Here is a 10,084-nt window from a genome sequence, read left to right as displayed (position 1 = left end):
CTTAGGTAAGTTGAGTAATGAGGAGTCAATAAAGCAAGATTCTCCAAATAAGCACTTGGATGGAGAACAACTTAAGGAAGGCATCATTCTCTCCCAAAAGGAGAAAGTCAACAAGAAAAGACCTCCATTACCAAAGAGAGAGTGAAAAAAGATTAATAAGAATAAAAAGGAAAAGGGCACCTCAACTCTATATAAGATATCACAAGCATTAAGGATCAACCAAGCTGAGCAAGCTATTTACTCTAGTTTAGGCTTTAACTTGTTTGGTGACAGCTTCAAAAGTTAGATGAAGGAGGGATTTTATCTCTTTAAACCCTCATGATGGCAATAACAGATACCTCAAGCTAGTGATGTTAAAAAACACTATTCTTGGGAGGCTACCCAAGTGTTTTAAGTTTGATTTCTCATTTTAGCTTTGAACAGTTCATTTTCTTGCTACTTGTTTGACTTTGAAATAAATTGTTAGTTATCTTGTGCTTATTGATTTTTTGTCCACATTTTATGTTTAATTGGATAAGATTTTATTTGAAAATCAAAGATTTGTTTTATTTGTTTCCTAACTTTGAAAGTTGATAGAGTTATTTTTGCTGAAAATAGGGTTTTGGAGTATACCGACACCTATATCCTGTATAGGAGTCAATATGGAGGAGACAGAAGGACATGTAGGGACTTGATAAGTGCTAGAAAGTTCATATTTTCTATATCATTTACACTAAATTCAGCATGGAATTTGACATGTTTAACAAATAGTAGTACAAAATATCATTCTTTTGTTCACTACAGCCTTTATTTCTGTTTAGGGGGAAAGAAGCAAATTTGGGGGAGCTTTAAAACAAAATATGCTAAGTTGCTGAATCTGAGCTTCACCAAGGCTTACAATGGCAGTGGTAACATCTCACCATGGCCGTTGTCTACACTCACCACTGACGTTATCAAGCCATGGCAGCATGGAACCACTGGAAGCAAAACATAAGCCGCAATGGCCTCACAACGACCATTGTGAAAACACATCACACCCATGATCTCGCCACATAACACCTAAAGACCGTGCTAGGACCCAACTTGAAGTCCAAGTTATAACTTACTCATTATGGGCGTCACCATGCCCGTGGTGAGGCCGTGGTGGACTCAATTCTATAAATGCCCTAGTTTTTTCTGAATGAGGAGAGATTTTTTTGCCGAATAAGGTAGGGCGACCGAAGTTTTTGAGATCTGAGCGGCTAGAGATAACTTTCAAGCATATTTCAGTAGATTCGGGTGAGTTTCTCAAGGCCAATTCAATGATCATCGTTAGAGTAGGACGCTTGAAGAGGTTCGGTACCATCTTGTCAATCTTGGAATCCTCTCAATCTCAACCTTTGGAAATCCATTAGAGGGAGTTGGTCTAGGATTTCTTTTGATATATTTTCCTTTGGATGATTGCTATTAATTGGTTTATATTCTTTTACATCCATTAGAGAACCCCAATTCGCTGGGAATTGTATGTCTAGGTATTCTAATTATTGTTTGTGAACCTTGATTGATATATTAAATAAATCTTTCTAGTTTTCATGAATCATTGCATGTTTTCTTAATGATAATTTGCTGATGTGGATAAGGAAGACATGCCCCTATGTTAGAAGACCCATGCCATGATAGATATATGCATGCTCTAAGTAGTTAGGTTTGCTAAATCTCTGGATTAGGGATTGATTGCCCCTTAGGCTTAGGGTTTGATTTGTCATTTCTAGAGGAATTCTTGTACTGAAGGCAAACATAGGAGACTGGGGTAGGAAGAGATTTCATCTTAAGTTCCTAGTGATTTAGACCTAGTTGCCAAGAGATTAAGACTAGTAGGCCTTCAAATTTCCCCGGTCCAATTCTAGAATACGATTGTCGTACTCAATGCCTATCATAAATATTAATTAAGATAACTATCAATAACCACCTGAGATCCTTTCAATTAAGCTTAACGATTCTCTAGTTGTATTATGTAATAAATTGTAGAAGTAGGATAAATAAACAACATAGATGTTTAGGCTATTGATTAAGTGAAAAGGAAGTAATAGGAGCCTCTCGCCATTCCTGGGGAAATTAACCCTCGTGCTCACCAATGAGGTATTATTTGACGACCCGTACACTTGTGGTATTCATGGACTAATTGTAATATTATGTGAATATTTAACTCACACACATCATCACGCTCTATCAAAGCACTCATATGGTCATTTGAGTGCTCTTATAGAGTGGAGAGAAGATAATATGGGCTCATATATGCCTATATAAAGCAGTATGCCCTAAATAGAGATAATGTTGTGAATTTGTACATGTGTATAGACTCGTATGGCTAGACCTATGGGCTGGAAAAGAAGTGTTCTGGTACCCATATGTTAGAATAAAGCCTTATTGGTAGCAAAGGTCTTTGTTCTTTTTGGGATTTTTGAAGGCCATGAGCCTGTATACCCACCTTGGTTTTAAAAGAAAAGGAAAGGGTTGTGACTCTTCAACTATTTCACTTGTTTTAAAATGGTCAACAATGCCCCTTTCATTATTTTCATATTTGATTTCCTTCTGATTACAATTTTGAGCACTCAAACTCTAGATATGGATTTTCCTTTCATTTTTTTTTATGGATTTGAAAGTTTTTTTCTTCATAAAACTTAGTGATTGCGTATAATGGATGGTTTAAAATGAGTGTGGACTATTTTTGTGTAGTTTTTATGGATTTGAATGTTTTTTATTATTACAGCCATCTAGCTAAATCCTTGCCATATGGCTCTATGGAAGACAGTATAGAACTAATAAGGTTTTAATTAGATTTTTTATATAATTTTTGTCATTTTTTGTTGTAAATCATGCTAGGGATGAAGAACTTCCTTTCTGGTCCTAGAAAGACGTAATGGGGAAAAAGTACCTCACCAAAAATACCCCATTTTGCATACTAGCTACATTAAGAGCAATACACACGATAGTTAACCAAGCTGTTTAGCCAAACCTGAACAATCAATTGGGCTATACTGAAGATACTCGGGTCTGACCAGTAGGTGTAATAGATGATTTATTTAGTAGATGGGACTATATGTTTATGATTGTCGAGCCAATTTATCCTGAGCTCATATCAGAGGTCCTCAGTAGCTTGGTGCTGGACTAGAGTTCAACAAACTATCAGTATCCAATAACTATTTAATTTTATATATATAAAGTGTCCTTATTCATGAACTATACATAGTTTATACTGCTGATGAAGCTATATGATACAAACTTTTCGAGCATGAGGCAGTACGATGCATTGGTGATTGACTTCCTAATGCACACAATTCGATCACGATAGTAGTCCTCTAACATTAATGGAGGGAGCGCAGATTCTTCCAATCCATTCTGTATGATGTACCCTGCACACTAATATATCCACACCCTCAATCGTATAGTGGCTAGCAAAGGAGATGTCACTATGAATGTGATAAGTGTATATTTATGCATCATTTAATATTGTTTTATACATTTCTTTGGCATGTATCAGAGTATTATTCAAGAAGATGATGTTAAACATGGTGAAAATTATGTTTTTTGATATCAGGCGGTACTTAAGAAGGAGAAAGAGGGCCACTAGAAGCTATTTGGAGCAAAAATGAAGAAGATGGAGCCCTCTTGACATCAATAGCTAAAGAACAGGCTAGACAGAGCACCTTACAGTCACCTTATGACTTGACTTATAGCCGTAAGCTTTAATCTAAAGAATCTTGCGTGACATGTTTATGCCCATAAGAAGAAGCCCAAGGATCAGTCATGGAAATCCAAAGACACACGGTTCCAAAACCTAAGGTCGACCATGACTAACCCTTACACTATGCCCCAGCAGCAAGGAATACTCTCAACGCCTCACACTGTGCGGGATTGCAGGAAGCTCTAGGGACTCCAAGTGATAAATCCTATTTCTTAATATAAATCAATACAACAAGCATTAGAGGTTGAAACTCAATTAAAACATCAATTAAAGAAGCATAATAAAAATCAATGAAACAAAATCATCCTAAGTTTTACAAGTCCAAGCACCTACTAGAGGTTTAGCTCTCCATGGAGCTATACAAAATCAACAATAAAATTGAAAGTAAAAAGCAGCTCATCCTCAGATAAAACCCCTTGTGGTCTCGTAATGATTGTCTTGTGGAGCGACCTCATCTTCTCCAAAGGCTCCCTTGTCGAGCCTAGGGCACACCTCGCTGAATTGATGCTGAAGAAAGCTCCCATAATAGCTCTCTTAAAAAGGAACGCGATGTTGAAGGACGTAGAACCGCTCCAAAAACCTAGGCAAAGCCTCTCCAAACCCTAGCAGTGAGCACCTCCAAAGATGGGGAAAAAGATCCTTCAATAACTCTCAAGGCACGATATTTATAGGATTTGGAATCGGGTATCCACACCCGAGCTGATGGAATTTCTACACTACTGCGTGTGGATTTTTGAGATATCCGCTTTTCGTGAGTCAGTGAACGAAGCATCGCTACGTACTTTTGCCATAGTGATTTACTACAATAAACTCGCAGCAATACTTCACCGAAAATGCTCCCGATTCAACTCTTTTTCATCGAGGCCACATGAATGGGCACATGATAAGTGCTTGTGCGATACGAATGCGGGGCATTCTTTCCTTGTGTTGAGCATTACTTTTCTCGGGTTTTTAACGCTAATATGGGTGTATTTATGTTATTTTCATGCAGGTAGGGTTGTGAGGCCGATTATGAGAGAAAGAAGCCAATGTGGGTCGTAATGCACTAATTTTGGAGGAAATCTTGCTAAGGTCCAAACGCGAAGACATAGGTTGGGTTCCGTATGCAGGAATGTGTGCCAACCTCCTCGTACTTGAGTTAGCATAACTATTTGAGGGTCACAAGGGCGACACATTCAAGCATTCGACTTGTGCATATAGAACAAGATCTCCACGAATATGTCCGTTATTGAAGAAGCAAGGCGATCCACGATGTAAACGTGTGCCTGTTTGCGTTATCTCGATGAAAGTATGGATTCGGGAGTATTTTCGGCCGGATCGTAGTAGTGTACTATAGAAAAATACCGTAGCAAAGATATCGTAGCAAAGCATTGCTTTACACGTCGAGAAAAACAGAAAATAGAGAATCCACACGGCGTGTGGAAATTCCACACGCCCATGTGAAAAATCCACAGGGGAGCCCATATGGGCGTGTGGATTCCCGATTCCAAAATCTTTAAAAGCCGATTTCACTCCGATTTCAAAGATTCTTTTTCTCCATCATTTCCCTACTTGAGAGAGGGCGGCGTGCTAGGGTTTTGAGAGGTATTGGCTAGGGCTTTTGAGAGAGATTCTCACGGCTCGACATTTTGGCGTCATTTGGAAGAAGGTTAGTGGGAGAGCTGTCGGCACCTCATCCCAGTGAAGTTGTATCCTAGGCCGGACAAAGGGACCCTTGCGACGAGTAGAGGACTCTCCACAAGACCATCGCCAGGACTAACGAGAGGGTTTTCTATGGATGCTTTGTTTTTACATTCGATTTCATTGATTGTATCTATCTTCATGGAGAGCTAAACCCGTAGTGGGTACTTGGGTATTTGTGAACCTTAGGATATATTCGTTTCATTAAACCTCTTTATTATGATTTCAATTAATTGATGTTTATTGTGAGTTCCAATCTTGTAGACTTGATTGTATGAATACTCATCTAGAGTGACACTAGGGTTGAGAGTTCTTCTTGGTAACTCTTGTCGAGTGAGTGACACACCTACAAGAGTTAGACAAAAGCTAGATTGGAGAGGGTTGAGAGGGTGAGTCGAGAGGTAGCGGTGAGTCCCCTTTCCCCTCCGGTGTTATCTATCCTACCTCCACATTCCAAGAGTTCTTTGAGGCCATAGAAGAGTGAATAGGCTAAGGGATGATCTTCCGCTGGGGCTTAGTTGCGAGTACAACGGAGTGAAGCGTTGAGGTGATTTTAGCATCTAGGCTTAATTGTGGCTAAGGATCTTTCACCTGGACCAAAGGGATAGGTTTATACATAGGAATAGGGTTTATCACTTGGAATCCCTAGAGCTCGTTGCAATTCTATGCGAGTGTCAGGTTGAGAGGTTATTCAATCTTTCCTCTGGGACATGTAGAGAGTTAGGCATGGTTGACCTTAGATTTGGGATCATACAATTAAGGATTTCCACGACTTATTGTTGCATCAATTAGGAAGTATAATAGAGGGTTCTTGCACTTGAAACAATTGTCCTAAGCGGATCAATATCTGAGTACCCCATCTTTATCGATTGCCTTACCTTTTCCTTTATTTGTGCCTTCTATCTTGTTGTTTTTATTTTCGTTATTTCATATTTTGTCACATTTATCACTATTCATCTTCCACATTAGTTTAGAAACAACTCAAGTGTCTTTATTCCCTACTCTCTGGGGATACGATACCCACTCATGTGGGATTATTACTTCAACACCCGTGCACTTGCGGTTTACACGCATATACGAACGTGTCAAGTTTTTAGCGCCGTTGCCTGGGAGTAGGCATTTAAAGATACTTTGCACTTTGTTCTCTTAGCTATTCATTTATTCATTCTATTTCATATTTTCTTTTTCTATCATCATTCTGATTTCTTTTTCTTTATTTTTAGGTGCAGCTCCAGGTTATGACCCGAGGGAACCCTTCGATATTGATTGAAAGAGATCCCGAGCTCGAACGTACACTTAGAAGAAAAGAGAAAGAACCTGTGCAAGAACAGTCTAATCTAGCTGATTTGGAAGTAGAAGAATTTGAAAACATGGCAGAACAAAATAAGCAACAGCGGACATTATCCGATTATGCTAGACCTTCAGTATTGGGGACACAATCGAGCATTGTCCGTCCCCTGATTACAGCTCAGAACTTCGAGCTGAAGCCGGCATTCATCCACATGTTGCAGCAATCTGCACAATTCAATGGTTTGGCCGATAAGGATCCAAACAGTCATACAGAGAACTTTCTTGAGGTGTGTGATATACTGAAGATAAACGGGGTGACGGATGATGCCATCAAGTTGAGAGCCTTCCCATTTTCCTTGAAGGGGAGAGCGAAGCAGTGGCTACACTCATTACCTAGAGCCTCGATTACCACATGGGAGGAGATGGTAAAAGCTTTTGTTGCCCAATATTTTCCTCCCGGAAAATCTGCAAAGCCTAGGAATGAGATCTCGTCCTTTATACAGTTGGAATTGGAGTCTCTGATGGAGATGTGGGAAAGGTTCAAGGAGCTCCTGAGGAAGTACCCGCAACATGGATTCCCGGAGTGGATGATTGTTCAGACCTTTTACAACGGTTTAAATCCGAGTACAAGGCAACTCTTCGATCCGACAGCAGGAGGTACCTTAGGTAGCAAGACCTCGGTGAGGCCCGTCAACTAATTGAAGAAATGGGGTTAAACAGCTACGAATGGAATGCTAGAGAGAATAAAAAGATGGCCGGCCTCCATGAGATAGATGCAGTGGCTTCGTTGGCGGCTCAAGTGGAATCATTGAGTAAGAAGTTAGATCTTCTAACTTCGAATAAAGTAGCGGCCGTGATTACTTACACCGGGTGTGGTGAAGGACATGCTTCCTCCGATTGCCAGATATCTATTGGTGATGCATCTTCGGTTGAGAACGTCGATTTTGTGGGTAATGACATGAGGAATCAAGGAAACCCATACAACAATACCTACAATCCGGGTTGGAAGAGTCATCCTAATTTCTCTTGGAGCAACCAAGGTCCACAAAAGGCTATAGGGCCACCGGGTTTCCAACAAAAAGCCCCAAACATGGAGAACCGAGTTTCACGTTTGGAAACTCGTATGACTGATTTGGAGAAGGCCTTGACTAGATTCATGCAATCATCGGATACAAGATTTCAATCAGTTGAGGCTACACTTCACAACCACACCGCTTCTTTGCACAACCTTGAGAATCAAGTGGGGCAAATTGCGAAGTCTCTATCGGAGAGACCACAAGGAAGCTTGCCAAGCAATACCGAGACCAATCCTAGAGAGCATGTAAAGGCGATCACTTTAAGAAATAGTCGTGAGGTTGAGGGTAAGCTTCCGAGTGAGAAGCCCAATGAACACATACCTGAGGTTATAGAGGTTGAGAAGGGGGCAAGCAAAGAGAAGGAGGTGGTACCTCCATCTTTCAAGCCAAGAATCCCTTATCCCTCTAGATTGAAGAATGACCAAGGGGATAAACAGTACAAGAAGTTCCTGAGTTTGTTCAAACAACTCCACATCAATATTCCTTTTATTGAGGCATTGGCCCAAATGCCTAAGTATGCAAAATTCTTGAAAGACATGTTGACCAACAAGAGGAAGTTAGAGGAGAGTGCTTCAGTGATTTTAGATGCATCCTGCTCAGCGGTTTTACAAAAGAACAAGCCGAACAAGAAGAAAGACCCGGGAAGCTTCATCATTCCATGTAATATTGGCAATCTAAGTGAAGAAATGGCATTGGCGGACTCAGGGGCCAGTATCAACGTCATGCCATACACCTTCTTTCAAAAGCTAGGCTTGGGAGAGCCTAGGCCTACTCAGATGACTTTGCAATTGGCGGACCAAACGGTGAGACATCCGAGGGTCATCATTGAAGACGTGCTTGTCAAGGTGGACAAGTACATTTTTTCTGTTGACTTCGTAGTGCTAGATGTCGATGAGGATGCAGATGTACCATTGATACTTGGGAGGCCATTTTTGCAGACTTCCAAAGCCTTGATTGACATGGACGGGGGAGAGCTAACATTGAGAGTCAGAGATGACAAGCTCACATACCGCCTTGCTAAAGCTATGTGGCATTCTCTTGATTTCGATGATACTTTGTATTTTCTAGACGCTACTGATGAGATTGTTGATGAATACATGCAGGAAATGTTCAATCCGGATCCACACGTAAGGCTTGTTCGACCAAGAGGAGGACAATAAAGAAGTAATGATGCTTGGTTCAATGGAAGAAGTACCATCTACCCCGGGATCTTGAAGAAGATGCTCCGGAAGATGAAGAGGCTAGGAGATGCTACTGGAAATGCTCCAAGGTCTGTTGGAGATATGCGTGAAAACGAAAAAGTTGGATGAACCATTGTTAGGTGGTCCCTAAGCTCGATAATTCACCCTCTACCCTCAAGAGATTTTGCTTGTCGTGCTTCCAAGCCATGGGTAAGAGGGTAACCTTCATCTATGAGTCCCGTGAGGTAAGACAAGGTACGTCAAGCTAAGTGACGTTAAACAAGAGCTTCTTGGAAGGCAACCCAAGTGTTTACTGTTTTCGCAGTTTAGTAGTTTAGTGTGTGCACGAATAAAGTGTTGAGTGTTGGTGTCTTGATTTTTATATACTTGTGCTGCGATTTTATTGTGGGTTTTGAATTGTCGAAGTTGGGTCGTTTGAGCTATTTCTCATGTTTTATACTGGTAAAATTTGCATATTAGGGCAGGCTCTGAGTGGGTAAACATGTTCAGAAATTTTCTGCAGATCCTGCAGAATTTTCTAAGGCATCCAGAAAAAACGCACGGGCGTGTGGAATTTCCGCACGCCCATGAATTTGCATTGCGAGATCATCTAGAGAAGGCACAGAGGCGTGGACTCGCCCTTGTGAACGACCATGCGATTCTCTCACGCCCGTGGGTAATTTCCGCATGGGCGTGTGAATTCCTGCAGAGATTGGCAGATTATCCCGAAAGCACACAGTGGCGTGGACTCGCCACTGTGGGCAACCTTGTGAAAATCGCACGGGTGTGGGTAAGTTCCGCACGCCAGTGCGAATCTTTGCAGAGGAGCTCTCTCCATCCCGAGAAGTCACAGGGGTGTGCGCTTTCCCCTGCGAGTTGGGCCTATGATTTTTCATGTCCGTGTGGAATTTGCCCACGGCGCAGAAACACTTAACAATTTTTTTCTCGGATGTCCAGAGAGCAACATGTGCGTGCAGCGCCTTTGTAGGTCAGCGCACGGGCATGGTAGAGTTTTCTCTTCGCAGGGCATGCATCCGCCCTTGTGAGGCTTTCCTGTGGAGACGCACGGGAGTGGGTAATTTCTGCATGCCCGTGCGGATGTACAGAATGCTAAGAGGCGCGAGTCCTTTTAAAAGGATTATCGTTTCTCTTCA

The 10,084-nt window shown here is 41.3% G+C and overlaps 1 non-coding gene across 1 annotated transcript; it reads right to left on the bottom strand.

Annotated features, from left to right (window-relative positions):
• Window positions 1–7,143: 7,143 nt before the first annotated feature.
• LOC120254296 lies at window positions 7,144–7,250 on the bottom strand. Its single transcript, XR_005534576.1, has one exon. It is a non-coding gene; the product is annotated as a small nucleolar RNA R71 (small nucleolar RNA).
• Between the last annotated feature and the right edge of the window lie 2,834 nt (window positions 7,251–10,084).

The sequence above is a fragment of the Dioscorea cayenensis genome, unplaced genomic scaffold, assembly GCF_009730915.1.
Source record: "Dioscorea cayenensis subsp. rotundata cultivar TDr96_F1 unplaced genomic scaffold, TDr96_F1_v2_PseudoChromosome.rev07_lg8_w22 25.fasta BLBR01000412.1, whole genome shotgun sequence".
Taxonomy (NCBI): Eukaryota; Viridiplantae; Streptophyta; class Magnoliopsida; order Dioscoreales; family Dioscoreaceae; genus Dioscorea; species Dioscorea cayenensis.
Note: the sequence above shows the minus strand (reverse complement) of the source record. Positions and strands in the feature narration are given on the sequence as shown.